General features: G+C 36.4%; 1 protein-coding gene and 3 non-coding genes across 4 annotated transcripts in view; all 4 read left to right on the top strand.

Moving 5' to 3' along the window:
* Positions 1-10913: 10913 nt before the first annotated feature.
* Trnad-guc (transfer RNA aspartic acid (anticodon GUC)) lies at positions 10914-10985 on the top strand. Its single transcript has one exon. It is a non-coding gene; the product is annotated as a tRNA-Asp (tRNA).
* A 3428-nt stretch (positions 10986-14413) lies between these two features.
* Positions 14414-14495, top strand: Trnad-guc (transfer RNA aspartic acid (anticodon GUC)). Its single transcript has one exon. It is a non-coding gene; the product is annotated as a tRNA-Asp (tRNA).
* A 983-nt stretch (positions 14496-15478) lies between these two features.
* Positions 15479-15550, top strand: Trnad-guc (transfer RNA aspartic acid (anticodon GUC)). Its single transcript has one exon. It is a non-coding gene; the product is annotated as a tRNA-Asp (tRNA).
* Positions 15551-22575: 7025 nt separating this feature from the next.
* The window catches only part of LOC140157658 (uncharacterized), a 56072-nt gene continuing 52384 nt past the window's right edge, over positions 22576-26263 (top strand). The window contains exon 1 of the mRNA XM_072180899.1: positions 22576-22677. The gene's annotated coding sequence lies outside the window, so the exon portion shown is untranslated. The remainder of the gene's footprint in view (positions 22678-26263) is intronic.

The following is a 26263-nucleotide window of genomic DNA, read 5'->3' as shown; positions in this document are numbered from 1 at the left end:
GAAAACAGAGGTCAACAATAAATGTTACCAAAAACGTTTCCACAGTGACCCGATGTGCAATCTACCGTTGAGGGGCCAAAGGTCAAATAAAGGTCAAGGCCAATTCGTTGCCAAATGCACATGTGCTCACTTGTGAGCACAATGAACCCTAGTTCTTTTCTTCTTTCTATTCCGTTTCGCAAGTCCGAATTTAAATATCAAAGCTTGCTAGTCCGAATAATAAATAAGGTTTGCTACTTGAAGTTGGAAAAAAGGAGGCGGGTCCGTGGTTCTTAGCTTTAGGATAGTAGGCCCTTTGGTTATGGTTTGGGATGCTCTTCCTGGTTAGAATTTTAGTGTTACGCCAAAGGGTGACTTATGTTAGGTTAGAGCTAAGTGTTTACGGCTACAATACAGATTCAAACTAGCGAAGCTTATTTAATATTTTTTTTAAATATCAGACTAGTGATTAGGCTCTATAGCTTAGTCATAGTGTTTAGAGCGAGATGACAGATTAGCCTATTTCAGATTTGGATTAGCAACTGAACTTTTATAGCTATCGGACTAGCGAATGGAATAGGCCCTACGTGTTCTGACTAGCGAACTAGCGAACTGTATGGAGCTGTCACCAAGAACTCACCCATTCGCAAACTTAGGGTAGCCAATAGGCCTATGTCCAGTGGCGGCGCCAGCACCAAAATTTTAGGGGGAAGTGGGGGGGGGGAGCAAAGTTTTTAGGGGGAAATTTTGGGGTTCAGGAGGTGACCCTCTCAAAAAATCCTCGAATTTGACCTATTTGTCTAGCAAATTGAAAAAAAAAATCGTCATTTTTTCTCATTTTGGATTTTTTGGCGTTTGTTATTTTCTTCTGGGGGCGGGAGGGGAAGAAAAATTTCGGGGGTAGGCCTAGAGGGGGGCGGTGGCAAATGCCGCCCTGTAGCGCCACCACTGAATATGTCTAATCATAAAGTATCCATGGTCTAATACAACATTTAAGATTTTCAGGCTTTCACTGAAGTAGGCCTAAGCTCATTTTTTAGGTGCCAAAATAAACCCGATTAAAGAAACTAGCTACTACTTTGATCGACCCGCAGTTAAACATTGTTCTGACAAAAATCAATAATGGTGATGAACTTTTAATTGCGGGTGGACCAAAGTAGTGGCTAGTTTTTACATTGGTTAAGTTTACTTCAGTAGGCCCCTATTCAATGAGTGGGTCTTATGGAAAGCATTTTGGGAAAGTGATTTTCAATTGTTTCCTTGTTTGAGGGTTTTCTTAATACTAATGCACACCATCCAAGACAGGGGTTTCCGATGAGGAGTGGATACATTACGCACAAACAGGAGCGAACACTATTATGCACTCTGTAACAAGACACAATGCATCCCCACATGGAGTTGTTTTCTTTCTTTTTTTCTTTAAGCACAGTGACAAAATTATATCGTAGTTGTTAACATAATGTAAAGTAACAAAATATATGGTAGTTATTAACATATGTAAAGTAACAAAATATATGGTAGTTATTAACATAATTATGTAAAGTAACAAGTTATTAACATACACTTTAAGTAGGTTAGCAAAGACAAATAATCAAATCTACATTACCTAGAGAGATTTGTGAAAAAATACTTCCATTTGGTATACATTCTTTAAATTTTTCACATGTACTGAAACAATGTAGAAGAAAAAAATAGATGAGGCAATTTCGCACATCAATAGATTTGACATAATGAGCCCCCAAATTGACACAGGGAAAAGTTCTCGTCTTTACTCAAGAATTACAAAAATATAAAATATAGTTAAGTTATTAATATGACATGTAGTTCTGAAGTTCCTAACATTTGACGGTCAAGGGCAAATCCTGAAAGGGGGAGGGGGGATCGGATATACAAAAATAACTAGAGCTAATTGCGCATACACATATACGCGACCTTAGCAATAGCTAATTAACTAGGCCTATGGCTTATTAGCCCAGCTATCTAGCATGCATGCATGTATTAAGGCATATAAACAGCCAGCAGTAGTATAATATGCTGATTTTACTGAGAGGTCTTTTTTGAAATGCACTGTAATTTGAAATTGACCATAGGGACAATGGGAGCAAGGTTAATTTGTAAGCTCACCTAGGCTATAGCATATGTGAGTTCAAAAGGTCCAGCAGTTTGGTGTAATTCATTGGAATATACATGAATAACTACAACAGAAGTTTGTAGTATCATATAATTAGACCAAGTAAAATAAAAACATGTTTCAAGTCCGGGTTTTTGTAAAAAAAGGAGGAAGAGGGGCTTTTTATTTTATATTTTCATGGCAAAATCGGTGTGATTACCCATCATTTGAGCTGTTTTAGCATACACAATAATGCCTGGAAAAAGGAGGAGGCCTCTTTTATTTTTGTTCTGAGGATATAGGCCGGCCCTCTCATTTTCATAAATCCTTCCAAAAGTGTTTCTTGTATATTAGCAAGGCTTAAGAAATATTTCTGCTTCCAAGATATATTTTTTGAAAAGTTATAACTGAATAAATATATAATTGAAGAAACCTCAAAAAGGAAGCGGGTGGGTACGTGAAACATGTTTATTTTTTTATTTGGCCTTATAATTATTAATTATATTACATAATTATTTTCCATAGTTGTGAAATCATTTTGTTAACCAAAAATTATTCAATATTCATGTAAATATTTCTGTGCAACTTTGGTCATGCGCTATTAGAGTACGACTTCCTAAGGTATTTTTCTACATACCGGAAGTAATATCTGCATGACCTTTGACCCCAATGACCTTTGACCCCAATGGATGAATACAATGTGTAATGTTATCATGCTATATTATAATTTGTGGAATGACTTGGCATTTTTAGTAACAGAACAGAAAATCAGCATCAGCCATAATGACCTTCGTATGACCTTTGACCTCAAGGCTAATGCATGCGTCAAGTGACATCATCTTGCTGTGTAATTTGTGTAAGGAGTAGCAGTTTTAGGAAAAAATAACAGGAAATAACATTTTCGGCCATAATGACCTTTCCATAACATTTGACCTTGAGTTGGTCACGTGACATTTGTGCCACCAGCTATTGGTCCTGATGACCAAGTAACATTGTTGTACCATATATATTTGCGACAGCAGCAGCATTTTAGGGTATTTTGTCATATACCGGAAGTATCCCCTTAATGACCTTTGACCCTAATTCTGAACATTAACTTTTAGACACTGGGTATAGCTGATGCATGTACCCAAGTGCCATCATCGTGCTGTATAATTTGTGGAAGAAGTAGCATTTTAGTGAAATCACGTTTTTGGCCATTGACAGGAAGTGGATGACCTTTGACCTGAAGTTGATCATGTTTCATTTGTCCCCCACCCAATGGTCCTAATGACCAACTATGGTCAACATGGCTCAAAGCATATGGCTACGGTGGCTCATTATAAGATTGACAGAAAGAAAGAAAGAAAGAAAGAAACAAAGAACTTGACAGAAACAGACCTTAGCAATTTTGCAAATTGCTAAGGAACAATTTGCAAATTGCTAAGGAAAAATGGTCCATTGAACGGTCAAATGTAACTTGACCTGAAGTTAAAGGGACGGTAGCTTGAGAACTATGGGTAAAACTGTTAAATCAACTATATTTTTGAAACCTGTGAGTAAAGACAAGTATAGGCCAAGTAAAATTAATAAGGAATATTTTTTCATACAAATACAAGTAAATATTTTGCCATAGAAAAAAGTCATTTTTTAAATAAATGATCGTGTCTGGAAATTCATGGAAGGTAAAATCGCGAATCTGTTTGCCCTTTTACGTGCATTTCGATGGGGCTTATTTGGTGGTGTGCGGCCGTCAGCAATCGCCACGCAGATAACCATTTCACTGTGGGCCTGGGATAATGACGGGTTCGATGCGGAAACACCCCGGGAAAAACTAAACGAAATCGTGAACTGATCCGTATGACTTGTTTGTAACTTTTAAGAAGATATCAACGTGACGTGACGTGACGCGACGCGACGTGACGTGACGTGACGTGACGCGTGTGTTAGACAAAAGCCGGAATAATCGATTTTCCTTCCCGGAGTTCTTCTCAATCAATGTAGCTACTTTTAGAATTTTATTTTGAAAAAATATAATTATTTTACATCGTGACAGGTTAGACAATGCCTATTTTAAAGTTTCATTTCCGAAGGAATAATCGCGATCTCGGAATTCTGCATGTTTTAAAACGCAAGGGTAATACATTTCTCATAAACTTAGTTTATAATCGAAAGAAAGAAAGAAAAAAGAATCAAAAGAAAGAAAGAAAGGGGAAGAGAAAAAAAAGAAGAGAGAGTGGGAGAGGAAGAGGGAGGATGGGGAGAGGTGGAAAAGGGGTGAGAGTATGAGATGTGTCTCTTACATCGCATGAGAGAGAGGGGGATACCAAACTACACTATTCGTAATATAGGCCAAATTAGGCCGGTATATTGAGCCTATAATGATGTTGGCCAGGCTCGTTGAGGTGATGTGCAAGAAGAACTAATGATTTTGCAAGATGTATATTAAATATATGCCAATCCCATCACCCTTCGGCACCGCGCCCTTCATCAGCACCAATGGAGATTAGCCATGGGGCAGGGTGGGAAGTCAGTCCCCTCCCCTGTCGACAGAAATGTTGTGACAAAATCTTCCTTTTGGTCTATTTTAGACCCAAAATCAACCCCATTTTGGGCTATCATTTTCTTGGGAAGAGGGGGATGTGTCCCAAATATACAGGGGGGTATATTCGTGGAAAGAAAAATGGGGGGGTCATAAAACTTTGATAACCAAAATGTAGGGAGTCATAAGATGACCACATAGTGTGTTTGTTTTATTCAAAAAGACTGATTTTAGCCTGTTTAGAGGTGTGTCGGTGGTGGGATCATAAAATTGTTGTTGCCGAGATAGGGGGAATCTCAATTTAAGTACAAAGAAAAATAGCAAATGAGTCAATCAATATCACTTCAACTGGGGATTTCTTTTGTGATTTATGCAGCATCATGTCTTCTGGAGGAAGATTTGAACTAATGACCTTTCGTGAAATCGCCCTATAGTAATTTATAAGTGATAATTGTCCATCACCAACACAGGCCTATGTGATTCACAAAATAATAATTCACAACTTTTAAATTACTTAACCTATAGAAATCATTGAAACACTGATCTGAACTGAAATTAAATGATCTAAACAATGGTACTATATTCAAGCAATTTTAACCATAAACAAGAAATCAGTTCCAAAATTAATTTGCTTTGGTGACAAGCCAATAGATACACGACTAAGAACAATCGATCATCGTGTAGTACTTTCAAGTATGGGCTATTGTGACCGTGAAATTTCAAGTATGCGCTATTGTGGTCGCGGAATAAACATAGCGACATTTTTGTGATAATCGCTCCGGTTATGTGCTTAAACCAACCGGCGGTTGCTACTCATGCATTCTTGAATATTCATATACCAATGACCTCTGCCAACCGGACGGAACCGCCCGGAACCGGCGGGCAACCGGCGGTCGAGTTTTGATTTGATCCCTAACTAGGGCCAATAACTAAACATCTAGTCATTTATTTTCAAAATTGTGGCCATTTTGACGTTTAAACCTTCCGAATTCGACACCTTTGCAGAACATGCAATCATAAGAAAATGGTCAACTTTGTGCTTGTCGTTTTATATGAAGTCAACCTATAAAATTACTGGGATTGAGCAAAGGTGTAATTTAAGACTAGTAGTCATATAAAAGTGATGTTTTATAAATTTTGATGGTTGACCACATCGACTTTGGGCCCCCTGAAAATGTTGAATTTGCATTAATTTTCATCTTCGCGAGGGCGCTGTTCGAAATGTAAATGAGTTGTGACCTCAAGTTTTTGGATATATATGCATTGTATTTGTCCTATATATCGCATCAGTGACAACAAAAAGCAATTAATCTGACAAAAAATGTGAATTTAGGGGGGCTAAACTGGCCAGTATACAAAACATTACACATTTTTTTGCATATTTAATGACCCCGTGACACAACGGGCAATTACAGATATTTTTTTTTTTACTTGTTGACAAATTGGGCATGCAATTAGTGTGTATACAAGGTTTCAGACCTCTCTCTCTTTTTATTAGGAAGGTACAGGCTCCCAAAGATGAAATTTATTCAAAGGGCATTGGGTCCAAATTTAGATCCCCTACTCTAACTTAAAATGGCTACCATAGAAAATCTGTATATATTAAAAATAAAATGGAAATAAAAGTAAATAGGGCCAACAACTACTCATCTAGCTAATCATTTATTTTCAATATTGTGGCCAATTTGACTTTCAAGCCTTCCGAATTCGGCACATTTGCACTACATGCAATCATAAGAAAATGGTCAACTTTGGGCTTGTCATTTTATATGAAGTCAACCTATACAATTACTGGGACTTAGCAAAGTTGTAATTTAAGACTAGTAGTTATATAAAAGTGATGTTTTATCAATTTTGAAGGTGGACCACATCGACTTTGGGCCCCCTGAAAATGTTGAATTTGCAATAAATTTCATCTTCGTGAGGGCGCTGTTCAAAATGTAAATGAGTTGTGACCTCAATTTTTTGGATATGCATTGTATTTATCCTATATATAGCGTCAGTGACAACAAAAAATAATTAATCTGACAAAAAATGTGAGTTTAGGGGGGCTTAACTTGCCAGTTTACAAAACATTACATTTTTTCTTGCATATTTAATGACCCCGTGACACAACCCGCAATTACAGAAATTTTTTATTTTTTATTTTTTGACAAATTGGACATGCAGTTAGTGTGTATACAAAGTTTCAGACCTCTCTCTCTTTTTATAAAGAAGGCACAGACTCCCAAAGATGAAATTTATTTGAAGGGCAACTTTTGGGTCCAAATTTAGACCCCCATACTCCAACTTTAAATGGCTGCCACAGAAAATCCGTAAGAGCTACAGACCTCAAATTTGCAGGTTTTTAATATTTTTACAGGTACAACATATGACTAAAATATAAAGCAAATCCGAGGGGGTCAGGTGGGGCGCCTCCTTGATTTCATATGGAATGACCCATTTACGACTGCAATATCACCCACTTCCTCTGGAGGAATGTTAAAATCTGCCACCCAACACTTTCTCATCACTTCGAACAAATCTTCATTTGGTTTTTGTTCTACGCCATAGAATAACAGGTTTTGCTTCCTGTTATGAATTTCCATCATTGTTATTCTGTCATTTGCACGTATTAAGTTATGCTCCGTATCCCCTTTAATAGACGGAATTACGCTATCGTCCAGAACCTTCATTCTATCTTTTATATTTGAAACATCATGTTCCATACCTTCAATCTTCTCTTCATTTTTCTTCTGCCCACTTTTCATTGCTTTTAGTTCGTTCTCCATCCTATCCAACCTTGTTGTTAGGCCTTGCTCCATACGGAGTATCAATTTCTTCAGTTCAGCTGTGCTTATCGGCTCATCGATTTGTTTTGTTAACACACTCGCTGTAGCATTGTTCGTAATGCCCGCGGTATCTGGTGATGCTGATGTGGACAGGTTTTGCGATACAACGCTCTGTAGGCTGCCCTTGCTTTGAAGTATTTCTCTGTGTATTGTCTCTCAAAAAGTATCCCGTAATCTGTCCTCGGTTTTGAATACTCATGACAAAATAATACTCGGTAAAATGATGAATATTAGGCTGGTCGTGAGAGAAAACACTTTAGGCACGTCTAATCATGGCGACGGCGTTTCTAGATAGTCTCAAATATGGTATACCATAATTCGGCAGTTTTTTGATGATTTCTTCGGAAATATACCCCTTTGGAACGCCAAATTTCAATATGTTTATAAGAAAAATATGAGCTTTCATCTGATACCAAAATCAGCATTTTGATGAGATAAAGTGGGGGATGAGATTGTCAAGCAGGTTACCCACCTTTAAAATGTGTGTAAAATTTTGTTTTTAAATCCGACCGACCTACCCTACTTTTTTTCATGTTACGCCAATCAAACAATTTTTTAGGCCTTTCGAGGACTGTTAGGCCGAATATTTTTTTAAATTTTTTTTTTGAAAAATGGTGGAAAACCCCTATTTGGTCAGCTTTCGCATATACAACGATACCTGAAAAAATTTATTTATTTTATTTATTTTATTCATATTTATCCAGGGTAGCCTAATTCAGGTAATAGCTGGTCTAACATTGGGCCCTACAATACATATACATAACATTAAAAGGCAACAATTATGAACATGCAATTTATATAAAATATACAACTATTAGATACAAAATTAAAATACAGAAATGTATACAATTTTCAAAGTAATATAAAAACACATCTTTAACAAGTACATGCTCAAATTTTAAGACTTGAATCTTAGCTTGAAAGTTTGCACATTTGTTGAACTTCTTACATCATTACTCAGCTTATTCCAAAACGGAGCAGGCCTGTTTTATTTTGTTTTTCTGGTAGGTAGGGCCCTATACCATAATTAAATATAATAATTCTAGGCAATTTCATTTAAAAAAAAGACAAAGAATTAATCTCTCTTATTTATTTTTGTAGCTTTTACCATGTGAAAATTTGCATAGGTCTACATTGAAATTTCTATACGTTAAAATTTCGCATTTGACTCCGACAAATCCTAGATAGTATAGTGGTGAGTATCCCCGCCTGTCAGGAGACCGGGGTTCAATTCCCCGTCTGGGAGAGTCATTTTTGGTTGTTGTTTAAAATATTATCATATTGTTTTTGCAAAAAATGGATATTGGTAGTCTACGGTGTTTTTATAAATGATAATCATCATGATCATGTAATATACTGATTTCAAGTGAAAAGCCCTATTTTTCTCATAAACATATTGAAATTAGAAGTTCCAACTCAGTGTATTTCTGAAGATATCATCGAAAAACTGCCTAATTAGTCTCAAATATGGTATACCATATATTCGGCAGATTTTTGATGAGTTCTGCGGAAATATACCCCGGTGGAACGCCAAATTTCAATATGTTTATAAGAAAAAATATGAGCTTTCATCTGATACCAAAATCAGCATTTTGATGAGATAAAGTGGGGGATGAGATTGTCAAGCAGGTTACCCACCTTTAAAATGTGTGTAAAATTTTGTTTTTAAATCCGACCGACCTACCCTACTTTTTTTCATGTTACGCCAATCAAACAATTTTTTAGGCCTTTCGAGGACTGTTAGGCCGAATATTTTTTTAAATTTTTTTTTTGAAAAATGGTGGAAAACCCCTATTTGGTCAGCTTTCGCATATACAACGATACCTGAAAAAATTTATTTATTTTATTTATTTTATTCATATTTATCCAGGGTAGCCTAATTCGGGTAATAGCTGGTCTAACATTGGGCCCTACAATACATATACATAACATTAAAAGGCAACAATTATGAACATGCAATTTATATAAAATATACAACTATTAGATACAAAATTAAAATACGGAAATGTATACAATTTTCAAAGTAATATAAAAACACATCTTTAACAAGTACATGCTCAAATTTTAAGACTTGAATCTTAGCTTGAAAGTTTGCACATTTGTTGAACTTCTTACATCATTACTCAGCTTATTCCAAAACGGAGCAGGCCTGTTTTATTTTGTTTTTCCCGCGGGAGACCGGGGTTCAATTCCCCGTCTGGGAGAGTTATTTTTTGGTTGTTGTTTAAAATATTATCATATTGTTTTGCAAAAATTGGATAAAAAAAATATTAAAAAATATTAAAATTTAAAAAAAAGGAGAAAAATTAGCGATTTTCAACTTAAAATGTGTGTAAAAAATGTTAAAAAAAAATCCGACCGACCTACCTATTTTTTTTTTATGTTGCGCCAATCAAACAATTTTTTTAGTCCTTACTTCGAGGACTGTTAGGCCGAATGGAATTCCCGATATTTATACAGTGTGATATTGGTAGTCTACGGTGTTTTTATTAATGATAATCATCATGATCATGTAATATACTGATTTCAAGTGAAAGGCCCTATTTTTTCTCATAAACATATTGAAATTAGAAGTTCAAACTCAGTGTATTTCCGAAGATGTCATCGAAAAACTGCCTAATTAGTCTCAAATATGGTATACCATATATTCGGCAGTTTTTTTGATGATTTCTTTGGAAATATACCGCTTTGGAACGCCAAATTTCAAAATGTTTATGAGAAAAATATGAGCTTTCATCTGATACCAAAATCAGCATGAGATAAAGTGGGGGATGAGATTGTCAATCAGGTTACCCACCTTTAAAATGTGTGTAAAATTTTTTTTTTTAATCTGACCAACCTACCCTACTTTTTTTCATGTTACCTCAATCAAACAATTGTTTTAGGCCTTTCGAGGACTGTTAGGCCGAATATTTTGTTTTATTTTTTTTGAAAAATGGTGGAAATCCCCTATTTGGTCAGCTTTTGCATACACAACAATACCTGAAAAATTGTATTTATTTTATTCATATTTATCCAGGGTAGCCCAATTCAGCTAATAGCTGGTCTAACACGGGGCCCTGCAATACATCATTATCAACATGCAATTTATATAAAATATACAACTATTAGATACAAAATTAAAATACAGAAATGTATGCAATTTTCAAAGTAATATAAAAACACATCATTAACAAGTACATGCTCAAATGTTAAGACTTGAATCTTAGCTTGAAAGTTTGCACATTTGTTGAACTTCTTACATCATTACTCAGCTTATTCCAAAACGGAGCAGGCCTGTTTAATTTTGTTTTTCTGGTAGGTAGGGCCCTATACCATAATTAAATATAATAATTCTAGGCAATTTCATTTTAAAAAAAAGACAAAGAATTAATCTCTCTTATTTATTTTTGTAGCTTTTACCATGTGAAAATTTGCATAGGTCTACATTGAAATTTCTATACGTTAAAATTTCGCATTTGACTCCGACAAATCCTAGATAGTATAGTGGTGAGTATCCCCGCCTGTCACGCGGGAGACCGGGGTTCAATTCCCCGTCTGGGAGAGTCATTTTTTGGTTGTTGTTTAAAATATTATCATATTGTTTTTGCAAAAAATGGATATTGGTAGTCTACGGTGTTTTTATAAATGATAATCATCATGATCATGTAATATACTGATTTCAAGTGAAAGGCCCTATTTTTCTCATAAACATATTGAAATTAGAAGTTCCAACTCAGTGTATTTCTGAAGATATCATCGAAAAACTGCCTAATTAGTCTCAAATATGGTATACCATATATTCGGCAGTTTTTTGATGATTTCTTTGGAAATATACCGCTTTGGAACGCCAAATTTCAAAATGTTTATGAGAAAAATATGAGCTTTCATCTGATACCAAAATCAGCATGAGATAAAGTGGGGGATGAGATTGTCAATCAGGTTACCCACCTTTAAAATGTGTGTAAAATTTTTTTTTTTAATCTGACCAACCTACCCTACTTTTTTTCATGTTACCTCAATCAAACAATTGTTTTAGGCCTTTCGAGGACTGTTAGGCCGAATATTTTGTTTTTTTTTTTTGAAAAATGGTGGAAATCCCCTATTTGGTCAGCTTTTGCATACACAACAATACCTGAAAAATTGTATTTATTTTATTCATATTTATCCAGGGTAGCCCAATTCAGCTAATAGCTGGTCTAACACGGGGCCCTGCAATACATCATTATCAACATGCAATTTATATAAAATATACAACTATTAGATACAAAATTAAAATACAGAAATGTATGCAATTTTCAAAGTAATATAAAAACACATCATTAACAAGTACATGCTCAAATGTTAAGACTTGAATCTTAGCTTGAAAGTTTGCACATTTGTTGAACTTCTTACATCATTACTCAGCTTATTCCAAAACGGAGCAGGCCTGTTTAATTTTGTTTTTCTGGTAGGTAGGGCCCTATACCATAATTAAATATAATAATTCTAGGCAATTTCATTTAAAAAAACCCACAAAGAATTAATCTTTCTTATTTATTTTTGTAGCTTTTACCATGTGAAAATTTGCATAGGTCTACAATGTATACGTAGCCCCCTAATTTTCAAAAATGTAAGCATTGAACTTCTACCTACCCCTATAGTGTTCCACTTCCTAAAAGAACCCCTCATGTGAAATTTGGTTGAAATCGATCATTGTCTAGGGGTCCCACGGGCCGTTCAAAAGTATTTTGCTACTGTAGCACTAAATGCAAAAGGCAGCTATTTGGAATGCAATATATTTATGTAGAAAATGATAGCTGCTTTATGATTCATTCTGCATAACTACCTTGTCCATAGTTTCTGAGAGTTTTTCAGAGTCCTAATTCACAAAATTAAATGCGGAGCAGCTTTGGGCACTATAAAGTACATAGTTACCAATAGCTGCCTTATGCTATATTTCACTGGAGCTTCATGTACACAGTAATCATGGTAATATATGGCAAAACGGCTACATGAATTTATGCTGAAGTCACAGAACTTTACGCCCAAAGGCAGAACAATGTCAGAAATGGTACTAACTATCCTGCTGAACACTAACTTAAAAAGGAAGCTTTAAATACCTGGTTGACTGCTTGCTTTTGCATGTTTGATATTTTAATGTCACACATGTATTTCTCTTCAGATTTCCGCTTCCGAAGGTTTGACATAAGTCTTGTTTATCACATTCAAAGTATCAACAACATTATGCGCAGATGCTTGGTATGCAGCAGAGTTAGGCCAGCTTTTAACATTCTCTGTGAGAAACTCATGGTCTATTTTGGGAACCATGAATCTTAGTTGACTAGATCAGCAAGGGTAGTACACTGGTCTATTCATTTGGGAAATTTGGGCTTCCCAAACCCAGTACCATAATAATCACTTGGTGCATGCATTACTTCCTGGGGCCTAACAGCCAAGAGTCTGTCAGCTAGTGCTTGTTTCTCCTCTTTCGGTACAACACTACTGAAGAGTGCATGTGGTACCATCTCTGCATTGAGGTGCAGAGGTGCCTTTGGAAAGCTCTGATTTCACTTCTTGAAACCACAGGATCTACGGCCTCGTACATTAACAGACAGTGCAGTGGTACAGTTTCAAGTCATTCCATGGTGCATTCAGGGGCGGATTTAGGGGGGGGGGCGCAGCCGGCGCGCGCCCCCTCTATTTTTTGACTAGCAAAGGGCGCCGGTAACTTAAAAATACACAAATTGTAAGAAATTATAAAAAAAAGAACCAATTCGGCCATGAACAGCAAACAATGGGCCAAAACCGTTGAGTTTTCGAGGGGGTAACCCCGGGGGTAACCCCCTTTAACACATTTTTTTCATCGTCGACCAAAAGGCGCCCCCTTTATCAAAAATTCCTGGATCCGACCCTGGCATTGACAGCAGACTTGCATGTAAACCACCACAAGCTGCTATAGATAAGGGTAGCAAATATCACTAAGTCCCTCACTCTTGGCAATGTTGTCTTGTTGTAATTATTCCTTGGGGAAGTTGGAGATTCCAGCAGACGGATCTTTATGGCATCATAGAAGCTTGGCCATCAAACATGCTTTGTGCAGTGTTCGGGGCGGGGCTCTGGGTTGCCTCACAAACTCTTGATGATCATCTTTTGAAGGCCTAATTTGGGGGTTCAGGTTTCCTGAGCACTAGCTCTCCAAAGTCTCAAAGCATGCCAGGCTTCTATCTTCTTCCGAGTGCTTTCTGTATGGGGAAAGGTTCAACTAAGTAAAGACGCCGATCACTCTTTTATGGCAGTAATTCAAAGTACTTGCGAAATCGCAATAAAAGAGAAACATATCAGGCAACTTTGAGACCTCAATCTTTAAGTCATTGAACATATGAGTATAATTTCACCAATGTGATGCCTACACAACCTGACCACAGGAGTGCACGCCTACATGTAGGTGTTGCTGAATGGTCACACAGGCTGCTGTCACATGCTAGACTCTGTTGCTTCCAGTGGTGTCAAATACCATGCTAACTTTCAGAGAAATGAACAGGAAATCAAAACTTCATGAACAGCACTTATGTGTGAAAAATACAAATTATAGGCCTAAAATCACACACTTTTCCCATGAAACATATTAAAATACATGTGGCAGCTATTATTTTGTACATATTAATAGCCCCAAAAAGCTGCTTTATGTATTTTCCTTTTATTCTATTTCAACAAGTGGTAACTAATGAACTCACAGCATCAATACAAATAACACAGAGAAGGCAGCTATTGCATTTGCAATACATTAATGAAGCATTTACAAATAGCTGCCTTATGAACATAGGTAAGGAAGAAGATTCGAACTTTGGGCTCCCGTGGGACCCTAAACGACTTTCAATTTCGTTTAAATTTCATAGGGGGGATTTCTTTAACCAATGGAACATTTTAAGACTAGGTAGAAGTTAATTGGTAACTATGAGGGCTACGTATGCACCCTAAATTTCTATACGTTAAAATTTCGCCTCCGACAAATCCTAGATAGTATAGTGGTGATGACTGGTGAGTATCCCCGCCTGTCACGCGGGAGACCGGGGTTCAATTCCCCGTCTGGGAGAGTCATTTTTTGGTTGTTGTTTAAAATATTATCATATTGTTTTTGCAAAAAATGGATATTGGTATTCTACGGTGTTTTTATAAATGATAATCATCATGATCATGTAATATACTGATTTCAAGTGAAAGGCCCTATTTTTCTCATAAACATATTGAAATTAGAAGTTCCAACTCAGTGTATTTCTGAAGATATCATCGAAAAACTGCCTAATTAGTCTCAAATATAGTATACCATATATTCGGCAGTTTTTTGATGATTTCTTCGGAAATATATCTCTTTGGAACGCCAAATTTCAATATGTTTATGAGAAAAATATGAGCTTTCATCTGATACCAAAATCAGACCGACCTACCCTACTTTTTTTCATGTTACGCCAATCAAACAATTGTTTTAGGCCTTTCGAGGACTGTTAGGCCGAATATTTTTTTAAATTTTTTTTGAAAAATGGTGGAAAACCCTTATTTGGTCAGCTTTTGCATACACAACGATACCTGTGTATTTATTTTAATTATTTTATTCATATTCATCCAGGGTAGCCCAATTCAGCTAATAGCTGGTCTAACATGGGGCCCTGCAATACATCATTATCAACATGCAATTTATATAAAATATACAACTATTAGATACAAAATTAAAATACAGAAATGTATACAATTTTCAAAGTAATATAAAAACACATCATTAACAAGTACATGCTCAAATTTTAAGACTTGAATCTTAGCTTGAAAGTCTGCACATTTGTTGAACTTCTTACATCATTACTCAGCTTATTCCAAAACGGAGCAGGCCTGTTTTATTTTGTTTTTCTGGTAGGTAGGGCCCTATACCATAATTAAATATAATAATTCTAGGCAATTTCATTTTAAAAAAAGACAAAGAATTAATCTTTCTTATTTATTTTTGTAGCTTTTACCATGTGAAAATTTGCATAGGTCTACATTGAAATTTCTATACGTTAAAATTTCGCCTTTGACTCCGACGAATCCTAGATAGTATAGTGGTGAGTATCCCCGCCTGTCACGCGGGAGACCGGGGTTCAATTCCCCTTCTGGGAGAGTCATTTTTTGGTTGTTGTTTAAAATATTATCATATTGTTTTTGCAAAAAATAGATTAAAAAAAAATAATAAAAATATTAAAATTTAAAAAAGGAGAAAAATTAGCGATTTTCAACTTAAATGTGTGTAAAAATTTGGAACGCCAAATTTCAATATGTTTATGAGAAAAATATCTGATACCAAAATCAGCATGAGATAAAGTGGGGGATGAGATTGTCAATCAGGTTACCCACCTTTAAAATGTGTGTAAAATTTTTTTTGTTAAATCCTACCCTACTTTTTTTCATGAATTAATCTCTCTTATTTATTTTCGGAGCTTTTACCATGTGAAAATTTGCATAGGTCTACATTAAAATTTCTATACGTTAAAATTTCGCCTGGTTGGGCCCTATACCATAATTAAATATAATAATTCTAGACATTTATTCAAAAAAAGACAAAGAATTAATCTCTCTGATTTATTTTCGGAGCTTTTACTATGTGAAAATTTGTAGGCCTACATTAAAATTTCTATACGTTAAAACTTTGCCTGTGACACCGACAAATCCTAGATAGGATAGTATACAAATATTTACTGCTCATGAGGGATCTGGTGGAATCTATTGTCCCCGAGGTGAACTGGAGATCGTGAGCCTACTATTTTCCGAGACCGCCAGGTCGAGGAAAATAGTAGGCTCACGGTCTCCAGTTCACCGAGGGGACCAATAGATTCCACCAGATCCCGAATTTAGAGCAGTAAATATTTGTTTTATATCCTTCATTAATATATATTTTGTTCATTGATTGGTTAAAATAAATGTAGGCTGGGCCTAGTCAAAGCTAGGCTGGCCTTACTTTGTTTTGATTGAATGCACGTAGGCCTACATGCATGCATGCACAAAGCACGCACACGGTGGCTAAAGCTTACCGTGAAAGTTGTAAACCTCTACAATACCGCAGTGAAACGATCGAGTAACCATGTTCTCTGTTATTTTACCATCAAAATTAAGATACTGATCCTGATGTAACTCAGATTTATGCCATGAAACTGCCGTATTTTAGCTGCACTTCTGTGCTGCTTGTATGCTTCGCAGGACAACATGACTTGCTACACATTAATACCCCGGAACCGGTACTGATATCCCGCGTATGTGGCGAGTTGCACTGACCACTAGGAACTGCGACGCGGCTATGCGGTCATACGCGCTCAGAGGGAGATAGTAAAACTATTTCCCGGGGAGATAGTACTTTGAATAGTACCCCGTTCCCTCATCGATCGGCTTTTTGATTGCTTTGCAAAATAGCAAAACTATTTTTGGTCACATGATACTCGTTTAACCAATTAATGAACGAGAATATATTAATGAAGGATATAATGTCGAGTATCCCCGCCTGTCACGCGGGAGACCGGTGCTGCGTGCAAAACCACATACCTTTGCAAAATATGATATTTTGCATATGCAAAATTACATACTTTCCAAAAGTATGTACTAGTAGTTTTGCATATGCAAAATTACATACTTTCCAAAAGTATGTAGTTTTGCATATGCAAAACTACATACTTCGGCAAAATATGTAGTTTTGCATATGCAAAATATCATACTTTACGGTCACTATGAAAAAATACAAGTTTTGCTGGGAAACCCCGTGCAGTTCGTGTTTGTGAATAAGGGCGCATGTCACAATGATTGGTAACTTATATTTTAAATGGCAAAATATAGCGGACTGTGTATGTAACAAATGAATTAGCAATATCTGTATCTGTCTCCACAATCCTTAAGTATTAGGCTACATATAATATAACTTATTCTTTGAAAGTAGAGAATATTAGAACAGTGACCGTATGGATCCATTCTGCCCCTAAAGCGGCCGATACCGAACAACACATAGGGCCTACACGGCCTTGACCTGCGGTTGTCTAAATTCTGAGGGATTTGCATGCTGGTCAGGTAGAAGATAAATAACAGGGCAGAGTGACCTTCAGCTTCTCCGTGTTTGGTCAGACCTACCGTATAGGCGTAGGCTGCATGGGGTGTATCCTGCATAAATTAGTGTTCTTGGTCAAACCTGGGAGTAGTATCATAGGGCCTACCTCAGGTTCAAACATGTTTCACATTGGGGTGTAGGTCTACGCTGCATGACTGTATGTTTCTGTTTTCAGGGATGATTATCCTAATGTCTAATAAATGATGAGGGACATTAATTTGGTGGTATGCACCCTTACAACACACATCGCGCGGTGTTTCTTTATGCAAAATAAAAGTTATGCAAAACATCATACTTTGTTAGTATGTAGATATGAATGCTATACCTGGGTTCAATTCACCGTCTGGGAGAGCCATTTCTCTGTTGTTTAAAATATTATCATATCTTTAAATTGGAGACAAATGTTTAAAAAAAAAATTATCCTTTTTTGGCCATTCTATTTTCCAAAACTTAATGCAATACTATTTTCTTTATTTTAAAACGAGTTGTCACAACAAAATATTAACAATACATTTAATTTTGGCACTTCAGGTTATTATATTGCAACAGGGATGTGCCACATCCCTGATTGCAACTATGGTTGGTTTCTGAGACTAGAATGCCTAAAGGTATTCTTGTCTCAGATTGTATAATCATAATAATACAGGGGTGTTATATACTTGTTTCATTCATGATAGTTAAAATGATCAAAGTATAAAGAACAAATTAATGTAATTGAACAGAGAAAATGTCAAATAATGAAATATTTTGCAATTCTCAATTTTGGATGCGGGAGGGAAACAGTAGGCCCCCTAAACTCAAAATCAATTGAGAAGGGTCTAAACTCTAAACCCTACGGTTCCACATAAAGTCTTGGAAGTGATCCATGTTCTCTAAATAAACTTATTTGTTTAAAGTTTTTCTAAACTTTTTAGGGAAAAAATGTACATCATCAATTGATGATGTGACAAAGGTCAGAATTTTCACAAGATGGATGACCTAGCCTAGGCCTATGCATACTTTAAGTAATGAAGTTTAGACCTAATAAAATTGTTTGATTGGCGTAACCCGACCGACCTTAAAAATAGGCCCAACCCTAGACTTTTTTTCTTATTTTTTATTATCAAAATCAATTGAGAAGGGTCTAAACCCTACGGTTCCACATAAAGTCTTGAAAGTGCTGATCCATGTTCTCTAAATAAATGTATAAAGTTTTTCTAAACTTTTTAGGGAAAAAAATCATCAATTGATGATGTGACAAAGGTCAAAATTTTCACAAGATGGAAAAAATGTTTGCAAAAAATAAAAAAAGATTAAAATTAAAAAAAAGAAGAAAATTGAGCGATTTTCAACTTAAAATGTGCATGCGAAAAAAAAAAAAAAAAATTCCGACCGACCTACCCTAATTTATTCAAAAAAAGACAAAGAATTAATCTCTCTTATTTATTTCTGAGCTTTTACTATGTGAAAACTTGTATAGGCCTACATTAAAATTTCTATACGTTAAAATTTCGCCTGTGCCATCGACAAATCCTAGATAGAACAGTGGTGAGTATCCCCGCCTGTCACGCGGCGGGAGACCGGGGTTCAATTCCAAGAAGGAATTGAGAAGGGTCTAAACCCTACGGTTCCACATAAAAACTTAGTTATATGTATAAAGTTTTTCTAAACGTTTTAGGGAAAAAATGTACCGTACATCATCAATTGATGATGTGACAAAGGTTAGAATTTTCACAAGATGGATGACCTAGCCTAAGCCTATAGACTTTTTTTTCTTATTTTTTTAGCGATTTTCAACTTAAAATGTGTGTAAAACTAGAGCGATAACCGCACCATAGCTGAACCATGTGGCTTTGGCAGTATATTGTGGTAGGCCAATACCACTGTCACCCGGAGTCTGTAATGGACATAATCTCGAAATGCTACAAAGGTATGGACCACCCGAGTGGTGATAATGAAAGAGGAAAAGTAAAGAATATAAAATAAACTAGAGCAACTGTGCCCTTTGCAAGGGCACGAGGTAAGTTAGGCGGATGAATGTGACGATCTGATCAAGCAGCAATACTGTGCAGGATAGTATTAATTTTAATAAGACTGTTTCATTAATTGCCGTTTTAATATACCTTGATCGTGAGAAGCTGGCGTCTTGAAAATTTGAATTTTGACCACTGTATGACCCCCTTAATGACATTAAATGAATTTTAAAATATTTAAAACATGTTAAGAATGTCATAAGGATCGTTGCATTTAGATTTCAGGTCAATTGAAGCATTTTGAAAACTTGACCTTTGACCCCTTAATTGCCCCTTAATGACCTTAAATGAATTTTAAAATATTTTCAACATGTTTAGAATGTCATAAGGATCATTGCGTTTAAATTTCAGCTCAATCGGAGCATTTTGTAAAACTTGACCTTTGACCCCTTTATGACCCCTTAATGACCTTGAATGAATCTTAAAATATTTTTTAAATGTTTAGAATGTCATAAGGATCATTGCATTTAAATTTCAGCTCAATTGGAGCATTTTGAGAACCTTGACCTTTGACCCCTTTATGACCCCTTAATGACCTTAAATACATTTTTAAATGTTTAAAACATGTTTAGAATGTCACAAGGATCATTGCATTTAAATTTAAGCTCAATCGGAGCATTTTCAGTTAAAATGACCTTTTTTGACCCCTGTGACCCCTGGATGACCTCCAACGTTTGGAAATATTTTTATTATATTCTTTATGTTTTTCTCTTTCATATGACACCACTCATGGGGTCATACCTTCGTGGCATTTAGAGATATGTCCATTTCAGACCAAATGGTTAGTCAGTAAGCTAGTAACTTAGTAAGTAAGCTAGTAAGTAAGCTAGTAAGTAAGCTAGTAACATTCACTCTTATAGGCTGATACCATTTCATGGTTCAGCAAAAATTAAAAATTAAAAAAAAAATTCCGACCGACCTACCCTAATTTTTTTTTTTCATGTTACGCCAATTAAACAATTTTTTTAGTCCTTACTTCGAGGACTGTTAGGCCGAATATTTTTTATTTTTATTTTTTTGAAAAATGGTAGAAAACCCCTACGCCCAAGAGCCTACTGTTCACAAAACTTTCCTGTAGTGCTTCTTATAAGGCTATAGAACAGTGGCGGATCCAGAGCAGTCAGAGGGGGGGGCCCAATTGTTGGGAAAAAAATGTAAGTAATGGCCGCGAAGCGGCCATCCCGGAGCGCTTGCGCGACGCAGGGGGGTGTCTGAGGGGGGATGTGCCCCCCTCCGAAGTTAGAAACTTTTGGAAAATGTAGACCCATTTGAAGCCATTTTGTGGACCATTTTGTCACTATTATTGTGTAAAATTTTAGTTTGAAAAAGCCTAAAATTTGAGAAAAACAGCCCCGTTTGTGGACAAGTTTTGACTTTTATTGTGTGAATTATTGCTTTATAATTATGTACCAATAAAGTTGCGCAGGCAGGGGGTGTCTGAGGGGGATGTTCCCCCTCAGAAGTGAGAAAATTTTGTAAAATGAAGGCCTAATTGAAGCCATTTGGTGGACTATTTTGCACTATTTATTGTGTAAAATTTTCTGTTTCAAAAGGCCGAAAATTTGCGAAATGAAGGCCCAATTGAAGCCATTCGTGGACAAGTTTTAACCTTTATAAATAAATTACCCGATATTGCTTTAGATGTAAACATAAAGTTGCGCACACAGGGGGTGTCTGAGGGGGATATGCCCCCCTCAGAAGTGAGAAACTTTTGCAAAATGAAGACCTAATTGAAGCCATTTGGTGGACCATTTTTACACTATCATTGCTTTTTTTAAAAAAAAGGGCCCGAACTCGATTTGTAAAATTTTAAATGTAACACTGACACTTTATAGGCCTAAGACTTGAGATTCGCAATTAAAGCATGTATGGTGTTGAATTGAAGTCGGCTCGGAGTCCGTCTTAATAGGCCTACTGACTTTGGTGACAAAATGTGACGGGCCCTACATATCGGTGGGCCCGCCGTAATTTTCACATGCTTTTAGGCAGAGGACCCGCCTTCAAGCAAAATAATCACATAGGCCTACCTATATAGACTGACCCGACTGCGATTTAGGCATGGGCCTACTATACGTGCAATTTAACCTTTTCCCTTCTCCTTTTCTCCCTTTTTTCTTCTTTTTTTCTCCTTTTCTCCTCTTTCTCTTCTCTTCTCTCCTTTCCTCTTTTTTTTTTTTTGGGAGGAGGGGGGGCCAGGCCCGCCGGCCCCCCTGAATCCGCGCCTGCTATAGAAGGCTATAGAACTTCTCAAACATCTCCATTAAAAAGTTATAAGTGAAATTTAAAAAAATTTAAAGAAAATTTAAGAATCTTCAAAAAAGGAAGCTGGAGGGGACTCTAAACATATTCGTTTTTTCTTTTCTTTTTTTTTTTACTCGGCCTTAGGCCTAAATGTCAAAAATATCGTGTTTAAAAAAAAAATCAAATAGGCCTAGAGTGAAAGTGAAAATGAGCAGGGAAGGGGACTTGAAACGAATTAATTTTTTTCATGCATTTGGCATTGCCTAAAAAAGAGGTTTTTGTCCTAGGGTTATTAGGCCCGTTTTAGGCAAAAATACAACGATAGGTCGTAGCCACAAACTATTCTTTTTTTTTTTTCATTCTTGGGATCAGACGAGTAACTATAGGGGCAAGGACAGTCAGAACAGGGGATCAGAGAAGATGTTCTGAGCCCAGGGGTTCTGAGGAAAGATGCATACATTTTCCCCGAATATTTTTCAATCAAAATGAGTGCATTTTCTGTTTTAGCTTGATTGATGCAGTTGATTGACTGTGTGATTGAATTCACAGCTGATGTTTTCCAAGTCAAAGTTCAAGGTTTAATTTAAAGAGATAGGTACAGGAAACAAATCTTGCAATTATCAGTCTCTGCTTTAAAATACTCGATTGTAATGGGATAATAATGAAATTTAATATATTTTACAGTAGGTAACATAATTAGTGATAATTTATCGATTTTAATTGATATCATAATTTCCCTCAGACCGTTATATTTTAGATAATCATCCGGGAAGCCAAAATAGGTCACGTGGTACAAAGCAGAAATACAGCCATCTTGAAAATAAGCACACGTATCGGATAGGGTTTGTGAACCTGCGTTGACAATTCTCGGCTTTTTTGGCACCCTTCGAGTGGAAGTAACACACCAGGTAGAGACCAGTAGATAGCTTTGAATCTTTTCTTCTGTAACATACTGTTTTATATTTCGTTTAATCATGTAATATTGGAATATAGCTCTATTACATTAGCAACTAAAGTGCGATGTTTTTCTCATGTCATGCATGTCTGTGCATGTGTTGCAGTACCTGATGAGGTCGATTGGTAAAAATAACCGGAAACTCCAGATAACTTTGGCTGGCCTCGGGTTATTTCATAGTATTTTGTCTAATGAATTGGTGCATGCCATTGCGGCATTGTAGGAAAACGCAATGTTGCCGTAATTGCAAAATGATCGTACGAAAATAATTATTTAAATCTCGTCATGCATGCTGTCATTACTGCATGGACTGCGATGGCAAATTGCAATTTGTCAACTTGTAACTTTGTAGTTGCAATCATTTGCAATTAATTGCATGCATGTTTAGGTTTAGGCTTATTTGTTATTCATGTATTACTATTTTGAGGCAAGTGTATTTTGGTAACATTTTGTGAAAGTTTAGAAAGTTGAGTGTGACTCTGCAGTCTGCATGCACTGTCGAATCAGGGACTTGTTTTCACTTGACCATGAGTCGCATCATCAACCGGAAATTACGTGGCACGGACCGACATAATAGTAAAAATAACAAATTCTCGATCATGAGAGGATGTACCTTCTGCTGCGTCAGCATACTTGACATTCTCTTGGTCGGGCTGACGTCACAAAGGGGAAATAGCCTTGTAAAACCAGTGTGCGCGCAGCCGCGCACTTGTGCAAAGGGGACGAAGGGGACAAAGTCAATGTTCCCGGATGTCCGACCGAGTGAATAGAATAACACGATCGTGCGACCTGCATGACCGAACCTTGACCTTGCCTAGCAACTACCGTGGGATTGGTCAATTCTCAAAAGCTGTGTTTACGCCGTAAGCGTCGGTCTTTGCGTAGTACGCTCTTGACGCAAATAACTGTGCGTACCGTACCTAAGTTGGCTCTCATGATCGAGAATTTAATATATTTTGACTATAGTACAGGTACATGTATTAAATATTTATTTTAAAGTTAATTTTTTTATTACTTCCGCGGACGTATTCCGTGCTGTGGCTGATCAGCGCACTTGACAACAAGCAGTGTTCGCTTTTCATCTATTTTTTGTGTAGCAAAAATTGCTACTCACTTTCAGATTTGAGTAGCAATTCCAAAATTTTGAGTAGCAGTTTGTTTTCACCATATTTTATCGATTTTTTTGTATTTTATTGTCTTCTCACAGATTACTCAATCCCGGTACCGGGTACTCAATGCTTAAAAAAATATACAAAAATCAAACACTGCATGGATGAATACCATCTTTAGGCCCCTTGGAAAAGAGAAAGGCCTCACCTTCTGGGAATATCCACCTTATTCTAGTTATTCTGATAAATGTTACAGTTTTCCATGCATGGGTGGGGTATGTGTTAATTATTGTTGCAGTAGTTGTAGTCTTTGCCCCTATATCTTACTGTCACCAATGCGCTATAATTTTTAAGAAAAATGCAATAATACAATGTAGGCGCAAAATTGGGCAGGGGAGGGGTGTAGTAAGCCTACCCCCTTAAAAGAAATGACTCATGGCTCCTGGTTCACTAGAAAATGAGAGGACCAGGAGGGCCCGCTTTTCCAAATGTTTGGCTGCCGGTCCAGACCTACTTATTTCAAGGCCTGCACATGCCTTACATTGCGTACCGTACACATAAAGAGTGCAGAATGTTGATGGGGGATCCATACTTTTTTGTAGGATATTCTTGTTGGGAAATACACAATTTCGGATTCTGATTCCTTTCACAAATGGCTATATTGCCAAATTCTGAGTCATTCATCGGGAACAATAGAAATGTGAAAAGATGCAATCTCAACCAATCACAGCTCGGAATTTGTGTGGGCTGATACTTGGGAACTTCCGATAAAACCTGTAGCGCATGCTCGGGGAGTTCACTCTATCTCTCACCACAGACGCATCAACATGGGGTTGTAACACGAGCTTTTGCTCTGGTTGTTTATCATTTTTTTTCTCCAGAGGTTTACATTATTTTATGTATCTGCACCAGTATGAAGAAATAAATAATACTACCAGTACCAAACTAAGTTCCTGTTTGTCAAGAACTTTTATTATTACAGTGGCCTACCGTTTCAACCACGTTATACACGCTTAGTTAGTCCTGTCAGCAAAACTTCAATCTTTAAAGGGGTACTACACCCCTGTCCAATTTTGTGCCTATTTTTGCATTTTTCTCAAAAATTATAGCGCATTGCTGACAAGTAAGACATATATTATAGGGGCAAGGAACACAACTACTGCACTGGATATTTTATTTCGGCACAGACAGCAGTTGTGGAGTTGCAGTCAAAAATGAGGGAAAACCAGTATTTGATCAATAAATCAATAACAAGGCTTATATTAACCAGGCACCCAGGCTTTTTTTACCCCATGGTTGCCCAGTTTTGGCTCCTGGTGTGTCCAATATTTTACACTGTAAACTATAGAACCAGGAGCCATGTTTGGGACCAGGAGCTCTTTTTAGCTCCTGGTCCAGGCATACTTAATATAAGGCCTGATCAATAACTACTTGCCTTGAGTTGCTGAATTTTCAGACCAATATTTGTAGTCCTTGCCCCTATAACATGCATATCTTAAGTTAAGGCCGTATAAAATTAATGTTTTTGTTCTCGTCCAGAGGATTTTCATGAATTGATGTGGGAGGTAGGTGTTTTTTTTTTTTTTTTTTTTTTTCAATGTAAAATTAGCATTGTCAGTAGTTTTCGGTCTTCTCCAACAGTGCTCGAGGAAACGATGAGGCCTTTTTTTTTTTTTTTTTTAAATGTGAGATTCTGAGGGATAAACACCCCTAGAGTACCACAAAAAGACTTGGAAGTGATGCTTGTTCTCTAATAAACTTATTTATATGTATGAAGATTTCATAAATCATTCCAAAGTCTAAAAAATTGAAAAATCTAAAAAAAAAAAAAAAAAATCTGACAAATCCCAGAAATTGAGGAGGGAGGGGACGAGAACCAAAATATTAATTTTACACGGCCTAATTGTCACCAATGCACTATAATTTTTGAGAAAAATTGCAAAAAATAGGCACAAAATTGGCCAAGGGTGTAGTACCCCCTTAAACATAATGACAATACATCTACGGACCTGAAGTATCAAAAAATTTCCAAATTATAAATGAAGATACTGAGTTATAGTTAACTGGAACTACACGCTTACGCTACAATCGATGCAATGGGTATGTTCGAGCTTACGTGGCCAAGAATTAATTACTGGTACCGGTACTTAATTTACCTGTAGTACTGATATGGTAGACCTCTGTCCAAAATTACAGTGAAAGTAATTTTGTAATTTGTAGTTGTACAATGTACATGATAAACAGACTTGCGTAATATCATAAAAACATGTCATGACATTATTGAATCTGTCATTAAACCTGAATTTGCTTTTGCAGAAAAGCGATTCTCATGCATGCTCAGTGTTTAGTTTCCGTTTTCAGAGCGTCAAGCCGATTAATCGATACAAATCTCCGAGGCAAAAACAGAGTCGCTTTTGAAAGTTGAAGAAA

Source organism: Amphiura filiformis, chromosome 7 (genome assembly GCF_039555335.1).
Source record: "Amphiura filiformis chromosome 7, Afil_fr2py, whole genome shotgun sequence".
Lineage (NCBI taxonomy): Eukaryota > Metazoa > Echinodermata > Ophiuroidea > Amphilepidida > Amphiuridae > Amphiura > Amphiura filiformis.
The sequence above is the reverse complement of the archived record's forward strand: the minus strand, read 5'-3'. Positions and strand labels throughout refer to the sequence as shown.